The 18,635-nt window shown below is 41.7% G+C and overlaps 1 long non-coding RNA gene across 1 annotated transcript; it reads left to right on the top strand.

Annotated features, from left to right (window-relative positions):
* Positions 1 to 2,678: 2,678 nt before the first annotated feature.
* Positions 2,679 to 7,219, top strand: LOC139080221 (uncharacterized). Its single transcript, XR_011534542.1, has 3 exons — positions 2,679 to 2,858; positions 3,042 to 3,089; positions 7,009 to 7,219. It is a non-coding gene; the product is annotated as an uncharacterized lncRNA (long non-coding RNA).
* Positions 7,220 to 18,635: the final 11,416 nt, after the last annotated feature.

The raw sequence follows: 18,635 nt of genomic DNA, 5'->3' as shown, positions 1-18,635 counted from the left end.
TCAAGAATTAATGATATTCAAGAGAATGGTGTCTCTCATTCCATGACCCAATTCTTCTGGTCAGAGAGTTTTCTTGGTGGGTGTTCTTAGGACGAGAAACTTGCATAATTTCTTAGAGGGCAGTTTGGGCCAGCTGTGGTAGGAGCTGACCTGGATCTTGTTGGTTATAAGAAACTGGTGGATAAAGTATTACCCATGGGGACGTTTATGGGCACGTTTCTAGGGTTGATATCATAAGTGGGTAATTCTCCTACCTGCCCACAAAATGTTTTATGCTAACTTCTATATGAGAAAGAGATTTTTGTCTACAATGTGATTGCCTTAGTCTGTGCCCTTGAAAAATTGCTGGTATGTTCCAACTCTCAATATCTTTTATTTTTTGGGTTTTTTTCCAGAGCTGTTTTGGTTTCAGGATTAAAATGGGAGTGAACACCACTCAAAACTAAGAAGTTTGATGTAAGGAGTATATTGATATAGTTTTTGTAACATCCAAGGAATCTCTGTTGTACCTAATTAACCATCTTGACTGAGGCATGAAAAAAATGGTCTGCGTACAGATTTCCCAGCCTCTGCCCCACCCCATCCCATTCCACTCCCAACCCACCAGGAGAGAGGCTGCAACAAATAATAGACTGTTTAAAATTCATTGCATGGTCCAAGAAGAAACACAAAGCTTTCTGATGGCGTAGCTGGATTTCCTTGGAATGGTGGATAGTTTTACAAGATATGTAGCAAGATAGATCCCAGCTCCCAATATCCAGAGCAAAGCTTTGATTCCGCAACTGTGGTTTAAGAGGTTTAGTGGTTTCACTTGTGTTGGGGTTGGGGCAGACTGCTTTTCGAAAGAAAGAGAGAGAAAAGAAGAGATCTAAATTTTACATTACAATTTTAACTGGGCTGGGATTTTGTCAGTTGACATGTATCTATTTTCAGTTATTGTTTTCATCTTTGCCTTACCTTATCGCAAATGGAATATTATTGTTAACCAGTCAGCTGATGAAACATTCTGAGGATGAATTTTATAGCCTGTATTTCTCTTCATCTCTTTCCCATCATTAAAGAATTAAGGTACTTGAACAAGCTGTGTTAAGGAACTAATAATATCATAAAACATATTGTACTTTAAGATTATTGGGCATTTTTCGATGCCAAGCTTTGGAAAGACATATGATGTGCTAAGGATGACTGGGGCAGTGGGAGGAGCTAGGTCCTGAAATAACCCTCCTGATTCGGTCCCCTACCCTTTCAGCTAGCCAATATTTGATCTGCAAGAATGACACTGAGTTAGCCACTTGGTTTATATTTTCTCTCTCTCTCTCTCTTTTTTTCTTTATCCACTCCCCATCCTCATGGCTATTTGCGTGAAACTAGTTTCCTCAGACTAGTTCGATTACATCTCTTAAAGGCAGGTCTCAGATCTTTTTCTCCATTGGCATCTCCATGCAATTTGCATGCTGGTTACTGACCATAGTGAAGGCTCATAGCAAGCTGTAGATGACCTGATGCAGCTCTTAGCTGCATCTTACATATTTGGGCCAAAAAAAATCCTGGAATCCAGAATTGAGAAAATATAGTTCTTCCTAGGTCTATTCAGGCCTATCTAGCAGTGAATTTTCACTTGGGAGTTCTTTTGTGATGATGCATGAGTGGTGTGCCAATTACTCTGGGTTTTGAGCTTTATGTGAATAAGAAAGTCTGAGATCAGCTCTTATGAATAGGTGAGCTGAGGTGTAGTAATCCAGCCGCTGCTTGTCTTTGGGGTGTAGTATGTTTGGCTAATCCTATTGACTATAATTCTAACTGGGTGGCTCTTGTTAAATCTTTGAGGAAAAGATGTAATCTTCAGGCCAAGGGCACAGGAAGAAAATATTCCAACTATTCTTGACGCTCCCCAGGTCTCAAAGCAAGAATTTGATTTACTTTTTAAAAATAAGATTTATAAGCTGCACCAGACTGATCTCCACTTGAAGGTTGTGGCTGGAACCTAACCAGGATAGTAGAAAGAGTGCTTTCATTAAGCCGGGCATTGTTCAAGGTCGTAATGCAGGATGAATAAGAAGTAATGGATATCATGTTTTAAAGTCATGTCTAATTGCTAGGAGATCGTTCAAGTAGCAACCCAACAGATCAGCCCCAGGGACTTGTGGGAAGACATTCTTAAATGCTGGAGAGGAGTGAGTCTTATAATAGAGGAAGGATTGTGTTTAGCTGCATCTCCTTAGATTCTTTGCAAAGCCCTAGGATTACTTGGTAGGGTGTGGACATGACAGAATAAACACAAGTATTTCTGAGACTCTAAGACTTTGTAAATAAGGTGCTTTTAGATAGATCTAAAAGAATTTGAGGCAGCAGAAATGGTAAGTGTTGGATAAAGAGCATCGCAGGCTGAAAGGCTAAATCTGGTGAAAAAAAGTTAAAGCTTCTACCTTTCCCTGTTGGACTAACATTCACTGGTTTGAAATTAAAATTGTGGGACCTTTGGAGAAAACTTTAGACTCAAGGGGAAGGCGTCTGTTTTAATATTCAACATGGCAATTTATTTCTATAAGGAGATGAGTAATTTTTGGATAATTTTTGGTTTTTAGAACACTGCATTTGGCAACCCTATTATAAACTTTTGGAGATGTATTGCACTCCATAAAATAGCTACAACAGTTTGGATTTTTTTTAATGGCCAGAGCCATTATGTGCTGCAGCTCTTGGATTTGATCCATGATGCTTCGCGGTCCAACAGCAATCTCTAGAGCCCAGAGCCCTGGGACTGATTCCAAGAAAACAGTAGGTCAGCACTGGAAGAGAAAGACGTTGTTGCCCAGATCACCACAAATGGAAATGAGAGAAGAGAAATGCTTATCAGGGTAAATAAACTCAAAGACTTATTATTAGTAAGGGGGTGGTGAGTGGGTGGAAGGAGAGATAGTCACAGGGCTGACATTTACTGAGAATTCACTCATTGTCTTGCACATTATTAGATGCTTTAACACGTTATTTCATCTAGTCCTCGCTAAATCCTGAAGGTTGTATTATTTTCATTGTTACAGATAAGGAAACTGAAAAGAGAGGTTAAGAAAATTGCCCAAGGCCACACAGTAAGTGTATGGTGGGGATGTTTGTTAACTCAGGTGGCTGACACTAAGGTTCATGCTCTTTCTGTTTTGCCACAGGTAGGTATTATTTAGATGAGCTGTTATTAGTGACTGCTGTAGATCTGTAACTGTCAGATCAATGTGCAGTGGCCATGGGTGATCAAATCATCCTGTTTTCTAGGGCTCCAAAAAGTCAAAGTGCAGAGTTCAGGGAACCTTGATAATCAGAATTAGTCGTAAATCTCTGGCTTCATTCACTCATTCAATAAATATTTGTTGAGCTCCAACTATATGCCCATTATAGCTCCAACTATATACCCAACTGAGTTGGGTAATGGTACTGCAGCAGAAAATAAGAAGGATGCTATTCTTGTCTCCATGAGCTTACACTCTGGAAATAGTAAATAAGTAAAGAGGTAAACACATTCAAGTCCGTGAAGAGGCTAGTTCGGTAAGTGGAACCATAACGTTATCACAATGTGCCAGGTTGCTGTGGGAATGAGATGCGCAAGTAAATTGAATAGTCTAGTTACCTACGTGGACTTTACCAAGAAGTAAATTTGGCTCGCTGAATGGCAAATCCCCAGATGAGGATAGCTTCCTATATGGATTAGCTGCGATAAAATGATTCTCCTCAACCTTCTGTGAAGATAACCCTCAACTGTGGCTCCTTGAATGTTTTTTCCTGGCCTTTTCCTTTGAGGAACTTTACTTGAATCTACTGATACTCAAAGGGGAGTAATGGAGCACTTCAGTAGGGTTATGGCATCTCTATTTTGCGATGAGGATAGTTTTTCAAGAAGGGGAATGGGTTTTTCTTTTGTAAAGGTCACACTGTTTTGATTTATGATGCTCTTGACGACATTTAGATGAATAAGAGAATGAAATTTGCAAGTGGTTAACATAATATCATTTATTTAAAAAAAAATCTATCAAACAATCCTGCATATTTTTAAAGGTAGATACATATGCAGAAAAAGATCTGGGAGGAGACACACCAAATCCTGGGGAGAAATTTGGGATCACACTGGTGGCCAAATGGGATTTTGTCTAATTCATGCTCTTATAATATTTTACCTGGATAAGGTATTCATTTATTATTTTTCTAATAAAAATAATGTGAAAAGAGGTAAGTTTAATGGAGACCATCTAGGGAGCTATTGCAATATTCCAGAAGAGAGATGAAATAAAGATGGAGACAGTATGACCCGGTGGTTGAGAACAGGGCCTCTGATTCCAGACTACTTGGGCTTGAATTTCTGCTCTTACACTCACCGGCTGTGTGCCAACTGGGTAAATTCCCTAACCTATTTGTGTCATTGCCATTTCATCTCTAAATGAATATGCAAAAAATAGCACCTACTCATAGACTTGTTGTGATAATTAAATGACTTAGTACATGAAAAGCGCTTAGAACAAAGGTTAGTACAGAGTAAGACCTCTATAAATACTAGCTACTCTTTTAGGGGGTGATAAACGGGATTGGGGTGGGGGAAATGGGAAGAGTGATGAATAACTGAAGGCGCTAGTACACTGCATAAAAAATTGATGCTGACTATCTTGTCAAGCCTTGTGAGACATCAGGCTTTGACGACCATCACTTCCCCCTGTACACCCTGAGGTCATAGGGGTATAGAACATCATAATGACTCTCCGTTAATTCTATGGCAGCTCCCGGAAGTTGCTTTTCTGATCATGAATTGCAATCTAGAATGAGATGGTCACATCACTTAGTCTCCTGTCTAGTTCTCTAATTAATAATTTGGCAACCATGTCACTTATCTTTAGTGCTATTTTTTAAATTAATAAGGTGACTATACACATTTTGACAGACATGAAATGTCTCTTCTCCACTTTCCCCTGTGTACTCCATTGCATTTTCGGTCACTGATAAATCTGCTTCTCTGGATAATGTGGAAAACAAGACAGGTCAAAGGTAAATCTTATTACCTTTCAGGGTCGATGTGTGTGAAAACACAAAGATAAATATCACTTGAGGGATAGCGGCAGGGAGACCCTGGCACACTGTCTACCTTTGAATTATTTCAAGGCTCCAATGAGGAAAAGTATGCTTCAAGAAACTGTAAAGCACTGTATACATCAGTATTTAATCTATTGCCTTTTTATTTGTCATTTTTTTTCTATTCTGTGTGAAACCCCTGTAGAGAAAATTCCAGATGGCTGCATTCTGAATAAACAGCATTCACTGAGCTAAAATTTCTCTTTGGTTTTGTCTACTTATCTCATCTTTGAGTTTACTGACTATGGAGTAATTATTTAAACCTTGGGATTTTATTCCCTTCATTTTTTTGGACACTGGTAGGACAATTGCCGAACCTTTGGAAAGGGAAAAATGTTTAATTTAGATGCTATTTTCCCTTTTCTAACCAATATATCCCCAGATATTTTTCCCCACTATGACTCTAAATGATGTTTTGATGATGCTAAGGCCTGTTCATCTGTGCTCAGGAAACTCTTTGAGCCTTCCCTGAAGGTCTTAATTTGGCTCTTATTTGCCTTAATTTGGGTCATAGTCTAGCCCACCATCTAGTCTCTCAGATGAATGTACAATAATCTGCAAACTACAACCATAATTCCAGTCCCTTCTCTCTGCTGGCCCATATTCCAGATCATAATGCTTCCTGCCTCCCACCATAAGAAAAGGGTCTTTCTGTTACTATTGATCTTCTTCTTATTATTTGCAAACTAAGAGTATCAGTTTACTTATTTCGGGGCTTTTCCTTATCCTGGATTTTTCTCTCATTCCTGTATCAGGAAATATCTTAACATGTTATTATGAATTTGAAATTTGATTCTCAAATGAGAAGATACTGATATTTTGTGAAATTCTAAAACGTGCTTTCTAAAAATACCACTTTATTGAGGTATAATTGGCACACAATAAACTGTACACATTTCAAATGCACAATTTAAAACCTACTTTTGAGTAATAAACTTCAATTCATTTTCCACAGAATCTCCTATTTAGGTACCAGCCTATCTTTCTCCTTGTTTTCAAAGCTAACCTTGTCAAGGGCACTGTCTTACCTCTCTTTCCTTAATTACTCACCTTCCAGTAAAATCCGTTCTTAATCCCTCTCAATCAGGCTTCTGTTCTCATTCCTCAAGTGAAATTGCTACAGCAAAGCTCAACTGCCAAATCCAGTGGACGTTTTCTAATCTTTTCTTACCTGGATTCATCGTGACGGTTGCCACCATTGACCATTCTTTATCACCTTGAGAATTTCAACTTTCTCGGCATCCACAATGACACACTCTTCTGGTCCCTCTCCTGGCACTGACACAGTTCCTTCTCAGTCTCCTTCCTCTACCTGCCCCTTAAGTGGTGGCAATACCATGACTCTGCTTCTCATTGCTCATCTTCTCCTTCTCTACACTCTTCCTGAGTGAGCTCCTGAGATCGACTTGTTAGTCATACTGAACATATGTTGATGAATCACAAATGGCCAATTTCAGCTTAGATCTCTCTTCTGATATCAGACCCGTATGCACAAACTGCCTATTGGATATTTCTACCTGCATATACCATAGGCATATAGAACTTGGTATCTTGAAAACACACTTTATTGTCATTCTCTGAAAAAGCTTCTCTTCCATCTCTTTTCCTTGGCCTAAGACAAAGGCCCTCCTTATGGGAAGCTTACAATGTTGGCTGGGTGCCTGAAGTGATCACAAACAAGCTTGTGTTCTTTATGTCGGTTTGGTGTAACAAAGTATCGAAGGGCTGGGTGGTACCATACAACCATTAGAGGGAAGAACCTTGGAGAATAAAGTCCTGGTATAAGGAAGAGCTGATAGGTGCAAAGAGTATTCAGAAAAGCGAGAACGTCAAAGTTGGACAGGAGTTGTCAAGAAAGCCTTCACAGAGCCAATGCAACTTCATTCCTTCATTTTTCAACAGATGCTTTTCGAGGATTTTCCGTATGTCAGAAACTCTTAGGTTCTGGAGAAGCATCGGTGGAGAAGAGACGAGGCTCTTACTCTCATGAAGCTTACATTCTGCCAGGAAGAATCAGATAAAGAACACGTAAAACACTAATAAAAGAAGAATTTTAGGTAGAGATAAATACTCCTAAGAAATTGAGTGTAATGAACTAAAAAGTGATGTAAAGGTGGGTGGATTCTGTTATACATTACGATGAAGGAAACCTTTCAGAAGTGTGACATTTGAACTGTTTCTTGAATGGATAAATAGATCTTCCTCAGCTCTGAAAAGAAAAAGGTTTAATAGCCAAATTGAACCGTTAAAAGAAACCCAGAGGGTTACATGAGGCATTGAGTTTATTAGAATCTCTCCAACAAATCTGGGACAAATGTTTCTCTGTTTCACTTTCTTTCTTCGATACTTGAGATAAGATGCAGACTGACTGGATTTTTCTTTCTTACCCAAATATTGTGTTCATGCCTGCAACACAGAGAAAACAGAAAAATTCTGAATATGGAGACCCCTCTCTGTAGTATCTGAAGTGAAAAGTTCTCGGCAATGATCAAACTTTGGTCTTCTATTTATCTTAAATGCTACCCTCAAATCCTACCGTTTCTCCAAAAATGAAGGAAAAATGTAAGAGAACTATCTTATACACGTGTCCTGAATGTTTATTCAGGGAAGTGAATTCAGGATACTGGTTTCTGGGAAAGCAGCAATAACTAAGACAAATTCACATAAAGGTCTTATCTTCTAGTAGGAGGAAAGAGATAATAAATGAGTAAACAGATACAAATGTGATGTCACATGGGGTAAATACTATTAATAAAATAAAGGGGAGGAGGTTAAAGAGATAGAAAGTAATGGAGGAGCAATTTTAGAAGGCGTCTCCTGGGAGGTGATATTTAGGTGGAGATCTGAAAGGTGAGAAGGCACCAGCCATGTGAGGGGGCAAGTCAGGAGGGGTAGCAGCTCAGTCGGCTGGCTAGGAGTGTGGTTTATTCAACAGAGCGATAATTTCTCACTTCGATACTGTGCTATTTACACCATACCATTTCATAAACATGACATTTAGGCCAGAAAGGGAAGTCCATTTGGCCTATAGACTTCTTATATCAAGACAGATTTTTTTTTCTAAAGTTGTCTCATCATCTTAAACAAACTGACGTCCTCAAAAATTTCACACAAGATTCACAAACTGATGATGCACCATATCTTTGGTTTTTCTATAATAGATGCAGGAGCATAAAAAGAACTAAATACAAAACTGGGCATTTTATGGTCTCATTGACTTTAAATTAGGTGAAATAAAATGTAAGCACAGGAACATTTACTTAGCATTGTTACAGAGGAGAGAGAATGTCATTCTCGAATGTTCCATCTCCTAAGCTCATGTCATTTTGTTTCACCCTTGGAAAGCCCGTAACTCCCCTTGGGGGTTATAATTTTTCACGGGGAGTAAGGAAAAAGAACTAAGACTGGCTACCATGATGAGGAGCCAGAAGCCATCGGTACTTGGTTTTTCATTGTTTTTGGTTTCTGTGTGAAGATACTTGCTCTTGGAGAACACGTAATGCTAACGGGGGGCATTTCTGCTTGAGGTTTGCAAATGACCTGGATGAGCTGGCTGATGAGACAGAGATCTTTTCTTTCAAGAGCATTTTAGGAAGGAGATGGAATTTGAACTCAGAGCCTGGGAGCTGAGTCCTGTCACCTTTATACTTGCTGTGTGGCTTTCAGCACATCACAGAACTCATCTTCTGGGACAGTGGGGACCCCATGAGGGTGGCGTTTAGTAATTGCAAAGCACTTTGAAGATGTTGGTTATTGGCCGTTATTGTTCTAATTATCATTGCTTTTATTGTCTTAGAAGATGTCTCCTTCCAGGGACTCGTTTTCCCCAACAAACTTACAAATTTGAGTTTTCTCGTACCAACCTTGTTTTGAAAGAGTGTTCTAACGACTCAATTCAGTATAACAAACATTTAAACTTGAACAAAAAGGAAATTACATATTGGAAGGCATTATAAAGACAGATGAGGCATTAACTTAATCTAACATAGGTTGAGGAAAGAGCCAGAAAGAGAGCATAAGCAAGAGTCAAAGGAATGTAACAGAGGGTGTAAAGGATGAATTCTTTCAGGGAGAACCAGGGAAAAAGCTCTGTGGAGAGGTGGTGGCACAGAGAAAACTCAGTTACTTGCACAGAGGTAAGACAGACTGAGAAGGGCCGTGGCCTGGAAGTAGATGGGCCCCCTGCGTAGGGGCAGGCATGGGAGAGAGTGGGCAGGAAGTCCAGAGCAGCACGTACAGTCTGTGTCTGGTAAGCACAGCGGCAGCCAGCGTGTGATTTTCCAGTACAGCTGTCAACATCAGAGGGCTGAGAGCAGGAAGGAAGGGCAAGTCCCCACAAGCTCAGCAACAGGGGCACAGGAATGAGTGATAATAACAGCTCCTGGCAGCCAGGCAGCAGTTAATCAGGACCAGAAAATCTGGCATGAGGAGCAGGGTCTCAGAAAGCTTTTTCATCATCCCCCCACCACACACACACACACACATACACACATGCTCCCACTCTCTCTTCTATTCAAAGTTATAACTATTTATCGAGCATAGCTTCTAGAGTCAGAAGGCCTGGTTTGACCGCTGGTTCCACCATCTGTTGGCTGTGTGACCTTGGGCAAGTTGCTCAAACCCTCTGTAACAAGCACAGGGGTGCTGAGAGGAGGGAATGAGATCGTGTGGAGGAGGTGTGTGCCACAGAGCCTGGCACGTAAGGAATGCACCCTAAATAGGGTGAATGAAAAGGAAACCAGTGCTGGAGCCAAAACTGGGCTCACACTCAAGATTCAAGCTACTTCTCACAATAGAGATGCCCTGGAACCTGGAGTGGCGGCAATCCTTAGCTATGCTGCCTCTCAGAGGGTGGGTGAATTACATTCAGGTCTCTTCTGTGGGACTCAGGGTGCTTCTAGAGATTGGCACAGTGTTGCAGTTCAGGTGCGGTTCAGGGAAAGGGACTCTGGGTCTGGAAACCTGGCAGGTGCATGGTTTGCTGCCATGCACAGGAGTGAACCTTCTAGGACGGAAGGAGGGTACAGCAGGGGCAAAAACACATAGGCAGGCTGAGAAGTCGGATAACAAGGGCTGAGGGGTGAGTGAGTCACTAGGAGGTGAAATCAGTGATGTAACCAAGAGGTCCTGATGTAAAATTCCAGAGAGTTGGAGGGTGGCTGAAGAGATAAGCAAGACTGAGTGAGAACCTTTCAAGAGAGGGGAGACTTGAGTAAATTGTTGGTTTAGGAATAGATGGAGGAAGCGAGGGAGAAAGGAAATAAACAAGAGGGAGCATGATTGGTGGAACCAGCTTATGGAAGAAAGAGGAAGAGAGGGGTCACGTGGTTAGGTGGAGTCACTTTTGGAATGAAGGAGGTGTTTGTCTCTAAGACAAAGAGGCTGAGGATGTAGAGAAATAGCAAGATGGAAAAGAGAGGAGACGGGGGAGTTCTTTACTTGGTGGCCTCAGTCTCAGAGAAGAATGAGAAAGTCATCTGGTGGAGAGGGAGCGAGACGTGAGGCAGAAGCTTAAGGAAGAGGTGTCGAGGGAAAAGGTGTCAAGTTGTGACTGTGGGGAATTGGTGGGGAGCAAACTAGAGATGAGTCACTCCACGGTCGTGATTTCTGCGTATCTGAAGTGCACCTACACAGGCTGGCTCAAATGGAAACTGAAAGTCGCCTATGCTGATGGCCTGAAATAGCAAAAACAAGCTCATCCTCCCCTGCACCCGCTAACACAAATCGCCTGCACCTACTGTCCCCACTTTCTACTGCAGACTCTCCCCTTCACACCCACTCCGCTCTGCAGGCAGTGCTCTCTCAGAGGTCGCCCAGCCAATGGGGAGGGACTGTTGCTTTTTCTCAGTTCTCACTGTTATTGCCTTTGCTAGAGAATAAATATCCTCTTTCTTCTTGAAACATCCTTCTCCCTCGCTCCCTACATTTTGCCTAACAGCTTCTTTCTCATTTTGCAGGTCTTGCTTTGCACTCAGAGCAGGCTTTCCTAAAACCGTAACAGAAGCTACTTTCCTATCCCATGTTCTTATGCATTTTTCCCTTCCACTCCTGTAACATATAAAAGGGAAGAAATAGATCTGTTGCTTTGTTCTTTTCTGGGTCCCCAACTAGTCTGTAAGCTCCCCAAGGACAGAGATTCTCTATTTAACACACAAGGTAGCACCTGGTTAATGCTTCATAAATATTTGTCAGATGAAAAAATGAAGAGATAAATGAATTAATTAGCTTTGCATTGCTCCTGTTCTCCTCCCATCTCTTCTTGCTGCTGCGCATTCCTCTTCCTCTGTGAAAGTGGCACACCAACGCAGCTTCACATTAAATGTCCACGTGTAACCTTCATGGTCATTTCCATTTGCTTCAGGGGCCCTTCCTCCTTCAGGCCCCTCTGATCCCCTAGGTTGTCCTGTGTAATCATAGTTTCCTACTCCATTCTTCCCTTTTCTGGTTTACCCATCTTTGAGAACTTTCCTTCACTGACACATCCATTATCTTCTCTTAAAATGTTACCCTGGATTCTGAAAACTTTCTTATAATTTCAAATACTTCTTAGAATGTAGTCTCTAGCTTCTTGACAAGTGTGAAACATAATAAAGGCTGAAAAAATGACTTGATCTAGAGGCAGCCCTGAGAATTGTGGCCATGATGCCCAAGGTGGGAGACAAACTTAGTTCTAGTTGCCACAATGGGTCGCACTAGGTATCAATTAGGCAGATAGGTCATGTAGCAGAGTGTGGTCACCATTCATGAGTCAGGTAGTGGTTTGCTGGAGCTATCCTCCCAGCCCCAGAGTAAGCTCATAGGGAAGCATCCTGGAGATACATCTGCTAATTAGTGTGGTTGGCTTTGGAGCCAACTGCCTAGATTCAAATGCCAGCATCACTTCTTACTAGCAGAGTGACCTTAGCAAAGTCACTTGATCTCTCTACAGCTCAGTTTTCTTATCTGTGAACTGGTGGCAATAATTGTGCTTCAAGCATAGATTAGTTGTGAATATTAATGATTTAGTCCATCAAGCATTTAACTTGTGCCTGGTGCATCATAAATGCTATGTAATTGGCTATCAGTTATGGAAGAGAGTCCAATCATAAAGCAGAGGACTCGCAAGAGAGAAATGGGGCATGAAGACTGCAGCCTGCAGGTAGTGGTGCATGTGGGGCAGGAGGCTGGGGTTCTAGACATCAGAACTAAAGAGGAGGAGTGTCTGAAACTGACTCCCACCCTGAGCTACTTGTCTGGAGTGTGGGGTTAAGGCCCAGAACATATACATGTCCTCTGAGCTGAGGTCCTCCTGACCTTTGTGTGAGTTCTTGTGTACACTGCTGAGTTTCCACCTGGTTTCTGAGGTGCACTCTCATCCTTTTCCAGGGTTGGAGCCCTTCTTGGAACCCTAGTCCCATTAGCTTCCTAGATCTCCTCTTTGATCCAGGCCACACACATAAGGATAACACATGGGCCTCCCAAGGCGTCCGACAGGGCAAAGAAGGGGTTTGCGGTGGGACTGAAGTTCCAGCAATTCTACTGAGGAGAGTTGAAGATTATGCTTATTGCCATTTTATTCTTTCCCATACTCCTTTGATAGCACCCCTTTGCGTAATTGTGAAATCAGAAATTAGGGTTATTCTGGAGCTTTACAGTCAGCCCATATCCACATTTCCAGGAATTTTTCTATGACAATCATTCCAGCATCTTAAATGTTTTCAAAGCCCGTCTATCTTCGATCCCCCAAGCATATTTAAAAAAAGCTGTGGAGTTTTTCTCTCCTGAACTTCGGCTCATGCTGTTCCTTTTGCTCTGGTGTCACATGTCCCACAGTGAAAGCTTAACTCTGTTCTGCAATACACCAGAAAGCTCCTACGAACACGCCGTTGTTTCTGAAATGAGCAATATCCCTTTTCTCTGAAGTCCTAGATGTTTTTGTTTATACCTGTGTTTCTCAAATGTGGGCACAAATCACCTGGGGAATTTTGGTAAAATGTAGATGATGATTCTGTGTGGGGTCTGAGAATCTCCATTTGTAACAAGCTCCCAGATGATGAAGATGCTATGGGTCCTTCTGTCGAGTCCATGACACTTACCTAATTTTGTCCTATATCACAGTTAGATCTATGCCGTTTCTCCCACTATATTTGGAGCTAGTTGAGGGTGGCATTGGTTTCTTTATACATCTTTATATATTCCCAAGTGCATGGTGCCTTATCTTGCTGCTGGTGCCCAGAAAATATCTGTAGGATTCACGACAAATGCTTAAAACTTCTACTTTGTATCAGAATGGACTTATATAAAGAGCTTGCCTTCTCTCTTAACTTTTCTGTATTGGTATCTCATCCCACTTCCACTAAAACAGGTAACCTCAACCCTGGGCCCAATCTGTCACCAGAAGGACTCTCCTTCATGCTAAGACATTAATGATTTGAAATATTACCTATCTCAAGAATATTTGAGAGTAAAAAGATCACATGAGGGGTCAGTATTTAACATATACGATTCACCTTAGTGTGTGCAACGTTTCCCGTGTTCCTCTAGGCAATTAATTTCATACTATTTTGCTGAGTAACAGAGCTCTCATGGTATAGTTGAGCCATGGGAGGAGCATTCCACCACAGAATGTTGTTTAGAATTTTCATAAACTGGAAATCCCTTATTATATATGTATCAAAATAGTATCGACATCGACACTTATAATTCTTCTTCTGCCTTTGCTTCTGAATAACCACTCATCCACCTGGTAACCTGCAGTGGTTATTTGTGATTCAGGCTTCACAATTTTCTGCTGTCCTATAACGTCAGTGACTGGGCTGATTTTAGTTGTCTCCATGCTCCCGATAGCATCACATGATATGCTCAGTCTTAGAAAATGGCCAAAAAAAAAAAAAAAATGTCCCTTCCAATCCTCCCCAATGGAATTCCCACCTCTGTTCCGTCTGTGCTTCTCCGGGGGGCTTGTACTGCCTTCTGCTGCAGTTGCTGCTTTTGAGAATTGATGGATCTTGTAGTGAACACATAGCCAGCTCTCCACTCCTGGCTCCATGGCAACAAATTCTGATACTGCTAGGGGAGAGGGGAAAATCAGTTCATTTGACACAGGAGGTCACTTATTTTAACTTTATCATCTGAACTATGGCTTACTGGAGAGACCTTTCTGGCCCCCTGTGGGGCTTCTTTCATCCAAGTGTCTCTCTCCTACTCAGTCTTCCAGCCTATGCTCCTCCCTGTGGTACGTGCCTCCATGACAATAAGAGCAAAGGAACTGGGTTCTCATGATGCCAGGGCCTTTGACACTTAAGTTGTAAGGACATATTTGAACACAGGAGGTCTTCCCAGGCCCTTGAACGCATTCCATGTAGCCAATGACTCCCTACACTGGTGCCTAAGTTGTACCCTGACCAGAGGAGGCCATCTCATTGAATGAATCATGACTTTGGGGTCTACTTTGTCCTACTAACCTTGTGTAGGCACAACACATTTTCTGAACATGGCTCTTGCTCAGGCTACTTACAGTTTCTCACCATGAACCATTGATGTTTAAAGCTGCATGCGATGTAGCACACAGGGCATTTTGTGAATAGAATATCACAGAGAGAGACAGAGACGCCTTCAGAGCTCTCTTCTCTAGAGACCCCTTCCTCATCATCTCAGTTCTTCTGTGTCAACCTTAGTTTTTATTCTGCCTGCTTTAGTAACTATTTGCTTTCACACAAAACACATACATCTTTGTGCATCAACATCATACCTTATTCTCTTTGGTGAGGCTGTCATTCAGTCATTTGAAATGACCTCTTTTTAAAAAGGACATGTTCAGGGTATGACCAATGGCTCATCTGGAACCCTAGAAATTGTAGGTGGAGAGTATTTCACAGCCTATTTGAGAGAGGCCACCTGGGGGAATTATTAAGAGCCTGGAACAATAACTATCATGTAGGCTGCTCCAGAAATTAACTGAATGTGAAAATAGCAGTCATCTGACTTGCTTGTGTGTGAGGGCAGAGAGCATACAGGCCCAAATTCGGCTTCAATTTCCCTTTGAAGTTGATAGGTGTGGCAAGCACTTAGCTAATCATGGCCTTCCGACCAGTATGTTTTGCATATTCAGGACCTTGTAATGAGATGTGTGTTTATTTAGGTTCCATACTCTTCCCCACAGACTGTAAAAATACCCCTTGACCAACTCTGTCTAATCATCGCAAGTGTCAACAGTCAAAGCTAATGACAGAAGGGAGGTTTATGGGGCAGTAACCCTGCCAAGCTGGCATACAAGACCTATTCCCAGAAAAAAGGTTTAAGCAATCATGTGACCTACAGTCTGACTGAGCGAGCCTCAGTGGCTTGGTGATTCCAAAATACTGATCTTAGGGTCAGGTTGGTAGTCAATGTAGGAGTGTGGGGCAGATGGGAAGGTTACAGTTAACGGTTGTTTAATATGTGGAATACAAGTCTCAGGCTTATCTTTTCCAAGGTCAAACTTAAATCCCTAAGTCTAGTGCATCTGTCCACCACTCACTCACTGGTCACTCCCTAAATTAAGGTCGATTTATTAAACATTTACCAAATGCCTACTAAATTTCAAGTGCTGGGATAAGCCTTGGAGAGTCACAGATAAAAAGATGTGGGATCTAGTTTTAAGGGTTCTCTATCTAGTTCTGAATCCCTCCATCACAGTTTGTCTAGAGTGTGAGTCCCAAACCTGGCTGCTTAGTGGAATCACCACCGTAGCTTTCAAAATACTGGTGCCCGGATGCCTCCCCTGACTTATCAAATCAGAATGTCTGAGCCTGGGAACCCCCAAATCTGTATGTTTAACAAGTTCTCAAGACAAATCTTACACGGAAGCTCCGCAGAAGTCTGAGGATCTGAGTTTGGGGACCACCCTCCTATGCTGCTCTTTTGATAGATAGCAATGTTATTATATACATTTTATTAATTATTTTATCTGTCACGCTTGTGCAACCTGAATTAAAATTACTTGAAGAGCTCTGACTTCTTATATTCTCAAAGTCAATCGTAGCACTGTGTGCAGGTCTTTGATAAACCAGTGTTTCTTAACCCTACTACATGTTAGAATTTTTTGGAGTGCTTTCAAAAAATGCTAATACTTGGCCCTCACTCCATACCAATTAGATCAGAAACTCTAGACATTGAGTCCTGGACATTGACATTAGAAAACAAGAGGTACAGTTGACTCTAATGTGAATCCAGAGTTGAGACCCATTGAATAAATGTTAGCTGTTGATGAGAATAAACGTGCAGACTTGCTATCCTCCTGCACCAGCCTGCACCTTTTGATAATTCCTTCTATTTGTATGGTTATTTTCAGTTTTCAAAGTGCTTTCATTGTCCACACATAATCTTGTAAACCCTTCTTGGAAGAGACCTTAGAGATAGTCTGTGCCAGGGGTCAGCAGACATTGCTGTAAAGGGCTGGATAGCAAATACTTAGGCTTTGTGATCCGTAGGTCACAACTACTCTGCTGCTGTAGAATAAAGCAACCACAGCTAATGCGTAAATAAGGGCGTGGGTGTGTTCCAATAAACTGCATGTGCCAAACAGGTTGGAGCCGGATTCGGCCCTCAAGCTGCTGTTTGCTAACCCATGGTCTACGCCAACGCTCTAATTTGACAGATGAGGAAATTGAGGTCCAACTGGTGATGTGATTTGACTCAGATCTTCTGGCTAGGAAAAGGCAAAAGTGGGCCTGAACTCTAGGTGTTTAGGCTTAAAAAAACCAAAATAAACCTAAACAAAGACCCACAATCAACGAACAGTGTTTTTAAAAATTAAAGCATTGAAAAGAGGGTTGTCTCATCTTTGCCTTCTGTGTTTGTCTGGCCTTTTTGTGTTATGGTGGCTGTGCACATGTTTATCACTCTCCCCAGGCTGCAAGCTCCTAGAGACTAGAATCTGAACGTCGGTCTTGTGTCCCCATGGGCCTGGGGCGAAGTAGGGCCCATACAGGGAAGTAAAATGAATATTTCAGAGCCAGACATTTGGAGCTCGGTCCCACGTGTTCATTTCAAGACACGCTGAGGTTGGCTGGCTCATCGACTTCCTTAACCATCTTTTGTTGGTATCTAGCTTACCAGGCTGTACTTACGTGCTTTGTAACTTCAAATAATGTTTATGTAATGACAGAAAAAGTTTTGAGGTTGTGGCAGTGGGATAAAGCAAAGGTCAGAAGTCTATTTTTAAAAAGTCGACCTTCACATTTTGCCAAAAAACTGTAAGAAATCAATTTGAACACCATTCTCCCCAATATTGTTTTCTCTTCTCTTTTTCCTTTGTCGAGGCCTGCAGGAGAGTACACACGCAATATGTCTCTCTCATTTGTTCCAACCGGAAACCCTACCCCCGCGGCCCCCCACCGCTGCGCAATCTCCAGTTCGACCTTGGGAGGTACTGTTTACATTTGGGTGAACCTGGGATTCTCCCATCATGATTCAAGCTCGGCAAACGGACGAGAAAAACCTGCAGAACGTGTTCAGCCATTTCAGACTATAGACAAGCAATTCAAAGGGAATAAGGGGTAGATAGGCCTTTATGACTGCAATTAAATTTTTCTCTCCCAAGGTTGTCAACACTCTAGGTTGAGCAGCAGCCTGAGAAAGTTGCCCACTTCCCAGGCAGGTTTGTTAGTCAGCATGCAAATAACAGCTCCATCCCGGGCACCTGTTTAATGCAAGGTACAATGGGCTATCGTCCTATGTTCCTTGATTTATCAGAACATATGTTTTTCACACACACCCCTACATTCCACTTCACACACATAAACATATGGTTGCTAATGTCTCAGTATAGAAAAAGTGCAAGATGGAATGTTATGGTCTTATGAAGGAAAAAACTTTTAAATGACAGTTCATTCTGGGGCACAGTGGGCCAAATGCTTGGAATATAAATGAGGAGGACAATTTAGCCAACAAATACAAAATGTGGCTATGTGTCAAATAATTTTCATATCCACTATGCAGAACCATATCAATTTTGTACCATGATAAGTAATTTGGGAGATACAAAAGAAATAGACAACATGGTTCCTGCCCTCTACTAGTTAGCAATTACTTGAGAAGGAAAACAAACGTGTATGTTATTAAATGAGTGAATGATAGAGATGTTTAAAAAAGTGATGAAGACGCCAGGTGAATGAAGTGGACAACACCTTTTACATGAATTCAGAAGAGAGGATTTTCTGTGTGGAATGAAAGTCTAGGAGAAGGTGTTATTTGAGTTAGGTCTTAAAAGATGGATTTGGATAGCAGAGTGGAGGGTGGAGACCATGCCAAGCTAGAGGTGAAACCAACAGAGGCATAAGTGAAGCGTGCCATCTGCCTAGGGTAGTGCATTTTCCCAGGGCATGGTGGTACCTTGATTGCAGAGGAAGGTGAAAGTGGCTTATGGGAAACCAAATAATGTTGTGGTAAAGCTTTTGGCTAAAGGTTTGGGCTTGGGTTCAAATCCCAGATCTGCAGCTCTCTTCTACAACTTGGAAAAGTAGCTTAATCTCCCTGAACCTCAGGTTCCATCGATTATTTTGAGGATT

This window comes from Equus przewalskii, chromosome 29 (assembly GCF_037783145.1).
Source record: "Equus przewalskii isolate Varuska chromosome 29, EquPr2, whole genome shotgun sequence".
NCBI lineage: Eukaryota > Metazoa > Chordata > Mammalia > Perissodactyla > Equidae > Equus > Equus przewalskii.
The sequence above is the reverse complement of the archived record's forward strand: the minus strand, read 5'-3'. Positions and strand labels throughout refer to the sequence as shown.